The following is a 10,574-nucleotide window of genomic DNA, read 5'->3' on the forward strand; positions in this document are numbered from 1 at the left end:
TCCATGAATGCCATTTCTTTTACCTTTATTCAAAAATATAGGGAAAAGATAAATACCTGTATCTATGTAACTTAAGTTTCTTGAGGATAATGTACATGAAAGTAACCTGTAGTTATAAAATATGATCGAAATGTTAGCTCTTGGTTTCTCATAGCCATGATAAGTGGCTGATCATCATGTGTATCTTTATGTATAATTTATGTTTTTGAATATTTCAAATGGTCCCATGAATACACAGAGAAGGAAAAGGTCCACTGGCTGGTGCTTTCAAGATGACATCACTATTTTCTCTTGAAATTCCATCTGAATTGCCTAATGAATATCTACTTGGAATGATCCATGGTGTAAGAGGCAGTTATTTATTTCAGAATCACAAGTTTTTAATTTAAAATTAAATTTATCTAATTCTGTTTAAAAAGGAATAAATGCTTCTTCATTATTAACCATGATTTTAAAACTTCATTAACAGTTAATGCAGAGAGCTACTGAAAATAAATTTAGTAATAAAAAAATCTGAATACTCATCATGAACTATATGTGCTGATTTTAGGAGTAGTATAACTAAATAGGTAATTCAAGTTTATTTACAGGACCACCACCTTTAATAATCAATGTATATGTGTGTGTGTTAAATATCGAGAGAGAGAGAGAGAGCGAGAGAGAGAGAGAGAGAGAGAGAAACTATAGAGTAATATTATTTTCTATTAACCATATATTAAATCAGCCTTATAATAAAGCCCCAGATGATTTGTCCCATCAGTAAAATGTTGGATTGTTTTAATTTGTGTGTGTGTGTGTGTGTGTGTGTTTGTGTGTATGTGTGTGTGTGTGTGTGAGAGAGAGAGAGACAGAGAGACAGAGAGAGAGAAAGAGAGAGACAGAGAGGTAACTAGTAACAATTTGAATAGCCTAAGACCCACAATATATGAAAGTGGTAATGATTACCAGTTTAGGAATCAGATCTGAAGTTTTATTTTCTGTTTCTGCCACATCTCAGCTCTATAACTTTGGGTGAGTAGTTTAACTTCTCTGAGTTTCTTTATCTGTAAAATGTAGATGACAATAGCCACTGCACACAGTAGGTAGAAAGATGAAACGAGGTACTATAAGAACACATAGAAGAGCACTTGGCATTAAATAAGTGCATAATATAAAACCACATTAATTTTTGCTTTAATATTAAGATAATTTCAAGTGTTTTTGGTTTTGCTTTTTGTTTTTGTTTTTAAAAGACTTTAGGAAAATTATAAATTTATTCGAAGTCCATAAATTAATGCTTTAGTCAGAAAGATCCTTTATCCAACCAAAAATATTAATTTATTATATGTCTGAGAGGACCATATGTTTCATTTTCTCATAAAAATATGGAAGTCAATACTATCATTATTTTCTTGAGATCTTTAAAAGCATTGTGTTTTTTAAAGACTAGATTATCTTGCATATTCTTGAATCAGCAAGGAAATAATTTTAAAATTACACATTCAGATATCTGGAATCTACTTTTAGATTATCCAGCCTCAAGAACATGTTTGACAAATATTTACTTTCAAACCTTATTCCAACTTACTATTTCACGGTGAATTGAGCTTTAGTTACTGGAGGAATTCTGACATTTAATAATCATTCTAGGTAAATGTCTATGTCTTTGATGTTATAAATAACACCACATAAGTGTCTATTGTTTATGCACCACAAAAGACATTAGCTATTTTTAATCCGAAATTAAATCACTCATCAATAACATTTTCATAGTTAAATAAGGAATAGAGGTTAAAATTTCAGTCTCTACCGTGAAGTTACTTAAAGTTAAATACCAAGTTAGGTTATGTAATCCTTCTCTTTCTCAGTATCATCTACTATAAAATACAATAATAATAATATCTACTTAATAGACTGTTATAACTATTAAATGAATTGACACATGCTAAGGGCCTAAAAAAATGCTTGGTGCATAATAAGTGTTTAATTAACATTAACTATTATTTTTGTGTAAGAAAATGCATATAAGAAATCATTTGAATACAGATATTTTAAAGCAAATATTGAAGTTAAAGTTACTTAGCAATTACTGTGTATGAACATATATCTATGTTATATTTTCACATCAAAATTAATTATTTAAATTCCTTAATAGTTTTTTTAACTCAAAGTGCTTTCACCTAAAACACACTTTCTTCTCTTTATATTGTATAGGTAAGGTAATTGAAAACAAATGGATAAGGTTATATCGTGGCTCTCTGGAGATAATATACATTTTCTCAAGGCAAAATTAAAATGAGGATATATCATTTCTAGGATCATATCATTAGGCATAACCTCTTAAATTTTAAAAATATGAGGAAAAAGTTATATGCATTATTAATTCCTCAATACGTTAAGACTAAAATGAGACTTCAGAGAGCAAAGCAAGAAAAGATAGGGATGAAAACCTTTTTCAAAAGGAAGAAGCAAATTAAACAAGTTTTCCTCATAAACCATTAAATCACCCTTGAAAATAGATTTAAAAAAAGATTCGAAGGAGAGCAATTAGCCTAAAGCCACAAGGAAAAAAAAAAGTACTTTTTGTTTGTTGTCAAAGCAATCAAATCAGGTTTTTAGATAGCTTTTCCATTTTCTCCTTCTCAGTGAAAACAAATACAACACAAATACACAAATCCACAAGTGAAGGGCATGCTGAGAGAATAAATTCTTCAAGCAAATGTGCATGTGCCCGCAAACCAAAAGCATTTGAATGGGCACTTAATTTACTTTAAATTATGGTAACTTTTGCTTATCAATACACTTCATAAAATTTTGTGGTTAAAGAAGTATTTAAACTTTTCAGATTAAAAAAAACTATTCAGAGAAAGAATAACTATTATCATATATATCACTGGTAGCTCTTTAAAACATGTAAATATGGAAATAGTAATGACTCTGGATTCGATTTTAACTTTTATTGCTTAATTATGAATCATAAGCAATTATTTCAAAATATTTCATATGTTTAACATAAATGAATGTCATGAATTAATTTATATTTTAAATTACATATAAAATATCTACATATGTATAAGTATATTCTACAATATATAGAAAACATTTTAAAATTCTCTACCACATATTTTAAATTTAAACTTGAAACCAAAAAGGGTTTACAATATCATGTTAAAATACATATGTATGTACAAATACGTGTAACATGTTTTTTAAAGACTAGGAAAATAAACACCAGTGTAGTAAATTGATTATTAATTTCAGTTTTATTAATTAAATTCTTTTTTAAATTAGTTTTTACTAATCTGATTGTTTAAATGCCCCTCAGGGTTATTATTATATTTTATATATTATATTTTAATGTTCTAGTTGTTTCTTTTACTATATGTTTCAAATCATTTTCATAGTCATTGACCTGGTGATTGCAATTTACATCTTAATTAAAAGTTATTTAAATCAGATTAATATTAAATGAATTTAAACGGTATACAAAAACATTTTCTTCAATATAGTTGCATTCTTCTTCCTTCTTTATACAATTATTTTCAAACGAATTACACCTTTATTCATTTTTAAGCCTATTAATACCATTCCTTAAATATTGTTTTGCGTAGCTGTTGTATATTAAATGATAATAGAATAAAAGAGTTAAAGCAAAAATTACATTTATATTGCTTCATATTTTCCTATATAGTAACCCTTATCAGTGCATTTAATTATTTTGTATGTATTCAACTTAATATCTGGTTTCTTTTTGTTAAAGCTTGAAGAACTCCCTTCTAGGATATGTCTGCTAGCAATAAATTCTCAATTTGTAATCTTAGAAGGTCTTAATTTCTCCTTAATTTTTGGAGAATTGTTTTGCAGAATATAGAATTCTTGGGCTGACAGTGTCTATTAGCATTCTGGGTATATTATCTCACTGCCTTCTAGCCTCCATGGTTTCTGAGAAGTCAGTTGTCAGTATTATTCAGGATCTTTTATATGTGATGAGTCATTTTTTTCTTGCTACTTTCAAAATTCTTTCTGTACTTGTCTTTCAAAGCTTTAATTACGGTATATTTACAAATAGGATAAACTTGGGTTTATCATACTTGGAGTTCTCTAATGTTAGATGTGCAGATTAATGTTTTTCATTAAATTTGGGAAATTTTCATCCAGTATTTCAATTCTCCCTCTCTCTTCTCTGTGGGAGTCTTCCATTATACACGTGTTGGTATGCTTGATTCTGTCCCACAGAGCTATGAGACTCTGTTCATTTTTCTTCATTCTTTTTTCCCAAGTTCCTTAAACTGGATAATCTCAATTGACCTATTTTTACATTCAATTATGCTGCCTGCTCAAATCTGCTATTGATATTAATTAGTAAATTTATTATTTCAGTACGTTCAACTCCAGAATTTGTATTTGATTCTTTTTTATTATTTCTATCTTTTTATTGATAAATTCTATTTGTTAAAAAATCTTTCTCATACCTCTTTTTTTTTTCTTCAGACATGGTTTCCTTTAGTTCCTTGACCATATATAAACGCCAATTTAGTATCTTTGTTTAGTAAGAATCTGGGAGTCCTCAGGGGCATGATCATTGGACTGCCTTTATTTCCATGTATGGTTCCTACTTTCCTGTGTCTTTGCATATATCATCTTTTAATTGTTGTTGAAAACTGGAATGTTAAATAATATGTTCCAGCTCTGGGAATTAGATTATTTCTTCCTTCCTGGGGTTTACTCTTTTTGCTGTTTGTTTAGTTACTTTTCTGGACATATTCTGTAGAATATACATTTTTGTCATAAGTGCTACTATAGTATATGCTTGCCTTGGTTAATAGTCGACCAATGATTGGACAGAGATTTCCTTCAGTGCTTTGACCAGTGAATCCTCAGACATTGCCGAGGAGTGCTGTGTTTGTATTGGAACACACTTTAAAGGCTCTAGCAAGCAGTTGACAAGTGTGCTTTAGTATCCACTTTTTGCTTGTGCAGACTCTCGAGGTCAATTAGTGGTCAGGGGTTAAGACCTTCTCAGGTCCTTCTTTAGTATGTGCACAACCCTCTATGCAGATGTGGCTTTCTAAATTCCCAGAAATATGCTGGAGTTTTTAAAGCCCCGTACAAACATGTCATTCTCCAATTTTTTCTTTCACATTGTTTAATCCTCCTCTTGTTAGCCCCAACCAAGAATGCTACCCAGTCAGCTATGATGACGAACAATTACTTCTAATTATTTTTAACAAATGTCCTGAGGATAGAGCTGTTTTCACAGAGTAGGTCCTGAAACAGATCACGTAAAGACATCCTTGCTAATGGAGCTTTTTAGTAGCTGCCAGACAGATCAAACAGTGACAGTTTTTTTGTGTTTGAGGGTGGGTTAGGAACCGCAATCCCATTTTGTCGTATACAGTAGCTTTCAAGTACCTTAATTTTCATAGCATTTGTAGCTGCCAGTCTGTTAGTTTTCAAGGCTACCACAGTCCTGAGGAAAGCAGGGAATGAGATAAGGCATAAGACATAAGCTTGCTGCTCATGTTGAGGTGCAGATATTTTTCTTAAATATGCAGTGTAGATTGTTGCAGGTCTTTAGTTGATTTCCGAAGTTCTAAAAAGGTTTATTTTAAAATTTATTGATTTTGAAAGCTTTTCCAATTGTTCTTATTGTTTTAATGGAGGAATGGATTTTTGGAGGTCATTGTTCTACCATTCTAGAATTGGCCCTCTCAGAAACCTAGTATTGTAACCTAGATTTCCTAGAGCTAAATTCATCCACTATCTGAAAATATCTTTTTCATCCACTACATAGTATTTATTTTGATAACTTTCTATCTCCAAGCAATGTCATGACAACTGCCTAGATATACCTATCTAAGTATATCTCTGAAAAATCACCTTTTCTTGGATTATTCATTGAGTTGATCACACTATAGCAACCATTTCAGGTTCAAAGACATGAGAATGACAATTGTTTTTTTATTTTTTGCTTCTTTTAAATTGTCTTTCAAGGATGCATAATCTCACATATCCTGTTCTTTCCTTTACTCCAAAACTATAGAGTTTCCTAAGACTTGTTAACAGTAAAATATTGGAGGCTGGGCCACAGAGTATTCAGCATGATATGCTTGCACAGGCCAGAAAGGCACTGCTGTAGTCTCACTGAGGTGTGGCACTGGAGAAGCATTCAGGAAAAAAATCTTCCCAGTAAGTAGAACCTCCAGCAGTACATCTTCTTGCCTACTTTGCTTAAAGCAGAGGTGGCCTAAAGTTAGCACCTATGTCGCTCTATGAGGATGTTTGGAAGGTACAGGACTTAGAAGGAACATTAATGAGAAAAAGATTTGTGGAAGTTATATGGAGATGCACCACTCACATTGAGCCTAGGCCTAAAGTTTAATAATATTTGTGCACTATATAAATATTTGTACCTGAGATCTCTAAAATAAATAAGGTAAAGAAAATTGCCTACTCAGTGCTTTCTCAGGAGGGTAATAAAAATGACCATCTTAAAAGTAGTCCTAGACTCAATAATACAATTTTCACTTCGACAAGGCTAAGTTGGCTACTGTCCCATCTAAGTGCTTGCCTTTCTAGCAGGAGCAACCAGTACTGAGCCTTAATATGGGATGCTACCTTAAAGGGACCTGCTCTGAGAGCTACCTGAGGAAATTTGATTACATCAGACCCTGGCCATTAAGCAGGCCATTTGCTCTCACAAGTAAATAGACATATTCTGGATTTGACTTTATTTTCTCTTTATTATGCCTCTGCCAGAACCATCGTCTGAGGAATTTCTGTCTTATACAACATCAGGTTATATCACAAACTACTGCTTTCTAAAATGATCTCCTTCTACAATGAGGAAAGCAAGGCAATTGACAAGTGTTCAGAGAATTTACTGATCTTATAAGGTCCTCCATCAGTCAAGAGCCACTGGTCATAAAGAAAATTGATATGAATGTTTGAAGACTTGTCAGAGCAGTAGCTAAGAGATAACACCTTGTCAGTGTTGAGGTGCACTCTCGTGATATGTAGTATATATTCCAAGCCAGTGAACAATATAAAATATCCCCCATTACTAGAGTACAGAAGTTTGAGAACACATACCATATAATGATCTATTGGCAAAAAAAATTGCTTCCCATCCCTGTCATGTTTGGGTCTGCTGGTTTAGAAATTTTAGTGCCAAAGGAAAAATGCTCCTACCAGGCTCTGCATGCCTCTGAGAGAACAAGTGCAGTAGGAGAGAACAAGTGCAGTAGGTGAAGACTGGGCTAAGGTCTTTCTCACCAAGGGAGAATGACACGGTAATATAAAATCAAGACAGGGAAGAGTGTGAACAGAATCTGGGGCATACCTGAAGTCCATATTGACATCACCATCAGTGGTCAATATTAGAGGAAGACTATAGACAGGATTACTGAAGATTCTGATTCCTTAGGAATGAAGGGTTGAATCACCTAATCTCCATTCTAAATATAAATCTGTGAGAATTGAAATGTTGAATTTTGAACAGCTGGTAAGGATAGATTTATATATACCGATCATGGTCTTGTATTCAGTTGCAGAAGTCCTGACCTCACCAACTACGTATATTTGACTTCTTGCAAATGTTTTTATATTTTAACCTATTTCTCTTTTTTCTTATCCCATTTCTCCATTCTTTTAACTAAATTGAGAAATTTGATAAAGTTTTTAAGATTTGTCTATTTTTGAAAGAACAAAGTGTTGCTATTTTAATTTTACTTGACTTTGCAACCTAAACATGGGTAAATTAATAATTATCTAATTACTACAGTTTTATTATTAAAAAAAATTATGCCTAAGGTAAAAATGACTATAATATTTTTCAAAAAAATGTTCCCAATTGTAATAATTTAGTGTGTGTGTGTATGTGTGTGTGCGTGCGTGTGTGTGTGTGTGTGTGTGTGTGAGAGAGAGAGAGAGAGAGAGTCATTTAAAAAATTTATTTGCTGATATTTAAGACTCCATCGCTCTATCATAATTAGTAGTATAAAGTTCCTGTGGGGTTTTTCACATAATAAAGTTCAAATATACTAGCAATCATTGCTAGTCACCTAGTCTATGGAAAAGCAATTTGTTTTTGAAGTAAAAATATTATAGCTGGCAGATTTTTTTTCCATTCCACATGTACAGAAGAATGTTATCAGCAGAACATGAGTTTACATAAATGGGAAATTTTCAAATTTAACCTACTGCCAAATATGTATCATCATCTTATTTAGCTTCAATCCCTTCTCCCCCATCTTCTCTTGATACTCACTTTTCATATATTTACTGATTATTAAAACTTCTACCAAGGTGTAGAGAAAGATATGGGAGGTATTAGTTTTCTTTTAAATAATAGGTCAGGAGATAAATCAACAGAATATTTGAATTTTGAAGTTTATATGTCACTGCTATTTATTTCCACCAAGTCCTGAAATACAGAATTGGATATATGTTGGATTGGATTAATGTTCACTTAGGAGAGCCCACTCAGAGCAATATTTATAAATCTAATAGATTTTGAAATTTAAATAATAATTTGTGGATCATTAAAAACTATACAGACAGTTTGGCCATTCTCAACACTAAATCAGAATTTGTAGAGGTGGGGTTTGGGCATCCACTTATTTTCACAAATTCCACAGGATCTTGTTACAGTTAATCCTAATCAGAGTTCTAATATGTATAAAATTGACACAAACTCATTTAAGTTAGGAAAAGACTTTTTTTCATACAGTTCAAAATATATTTGAGTATAGATATGAAGTCTATTTTCCTTCTTATATGTATTTATATATAAGGATGCATACAGATCCTTATATAATAAAGCCCTATATAAGGACATTAATAGTAAGTATGGATTTTTGTACAGAGCCAGGCTTAAAGATTTTTGGAAAATGCATCTACATTTTAGGGACGTTTTAGGAGATAATGGATAAAATGACCTGCCATTGTATCTGACATTTCCACATTACTCATTCCCTTAGTCATGGCTAAGTGGATAGAAGTTATAAACTATGAAACCTTATTTAAGAAATCTGTTTCAGATTTTACAATTATGTACCTAGAGTTAACACAGCATGTTAAGAGAAAGAGGAAGGCTAAAATCTAGAGCAAATGTGCTATTTAGAAGGGCGAAAAGGGATAGGATACTGAATTTGGAAACCCTGGTCTCAATGACAAAAAGTGAGTTTCTATTGTTAGAGAGATCAACTAATAATTTGGTTGATCAAGTATTATTAAGCATAAAGAAATTATTTTCAGATTGAAGTATATGAATTAATATAGTGACTAAATCCTGTAGGGACTTAAATCGTATTTGAATAGAAAAACTTATGTGTTTACATTCATCTGTGATTCACACACATTTAAATGACACATACAGGTTAAGAAATTATTATTTGGGTGCTTGCTTCAGTATCATATATATTAAAATTGGAATGATACAAAGATTAGCATGGCCCCTGTGCAAGGATGATACTCAAATTCATGACACACACACACACACACACACACACACACACACACAATTTGGCACCTATAAGTAGAGATGTCAAACCCATGCAAGGGAGATAGGCGAGTTCTACAAGTTTTTGGCAGCTTCATCTTATCGAGCAGTATCATTTCTTTCTTTTTTACCTTGGGAAATTAATACTTCTAGGATTTATCTTACCTTGAGGGAGTTTATGAAAGATACTAGTATATTTCTGTGTTTGAAGAACATGTGAAAGTGCTCATATGTTCTAAGACACTAATGGCCATAGCTAGTGCCAGTTTGTGGCAATTTGAGAGGTTTCTAAAAAATAGTAATTTCTTCCTTTCATGGATTCCATTTCATTTTTAATTTTGGTTGCTCACAAAAATAACCCCTTTAAATCCTAATGACCAAAACAAGAAGTATTTTCTTGTACTTACCTAAAAAGATAATATTATAACTATATACTGTAAACAATAATCTAAATTTTTCTGGTCAGCAATCATAAATTTTCAGGTATGTTTTTATCTGTCATTGCTGCAAAATCAAATATTTAGATTTTTGTACTCTAGAGTACATCCTGATAAAGAAAAGAGGTTGAATCCTTTCAATTAAAGTAGTAGAAACTGGAAAAATTTATTTAGTAAACTAATATTTATTGAATACATGTTGTAATTCAAAGATGTGGCTTAACTGTGGACTCCTGTCAGTTAGTCTCAAAGGTATAGAGAGGAATGTTCAATAAGCTAAGAAGGTGTTTGGGAGAAATATGACATGAAATAGTTTGGACTAAGCTATTTCCTCATTATTTTTCAAATTAATTTTTACTTATTTAAAAATGAAATATGATATGAATTTGGATAAAGAAATAATCTAGTTGTTGGAGTAAAGCAATGGAGGGAAAAATTATATTTTTAGCATGAAGCCAAATACCATTATTGTAATACAGCACTTATGTGACTCCTCTTCATTTTATTTATTTCCTTTGGAAAAGAATATTTCCTGTCTCTATGTTAGCAACCTAGTTTCTAAGCATTAAATTTATTTTAACTAATAGTTATATCATTTTATGGAAATCATTTTATCATCTGATGTCTGTAGACTAACACTAAAATAACCAAATAAT

The 10,574-nt window shown here is 31.6% G+C and overlaps 1 non-coding gene across 1 annotated transcript; it reads left to right on the top strand.

The window, feature by feature from the left end:
- Positions 1-9,378: 9,378 nt before the first annotated feature.
- Positions 9,379-9,482, top strand: LOC111731047. Its single transcript, XR_002776929.1, has one exon. It is a non-coding gene; the product is annotated as a U6 spliceosomal RNA (small nuclear RNA).
- Positions 9,483-10,574: the final 1,092 nt, after the last annotated feature.

Source organism: Pteropus vampyrus, unplaced genomic scaffold (genome assembly GCF_000151845.1).
Source record: "Pteropus vampyrus isolate Shadow unplaced genomic scaffold, Pvam_2.0 Scaffold10, whole genome shotgun sequence".
NCBI classification, from domain to species: Eukaryota; Metazoa; Chordata; class Mammalia; order Chiroptera; family Pteropodidae; genus Pteropus; species Pteropus vampyrus.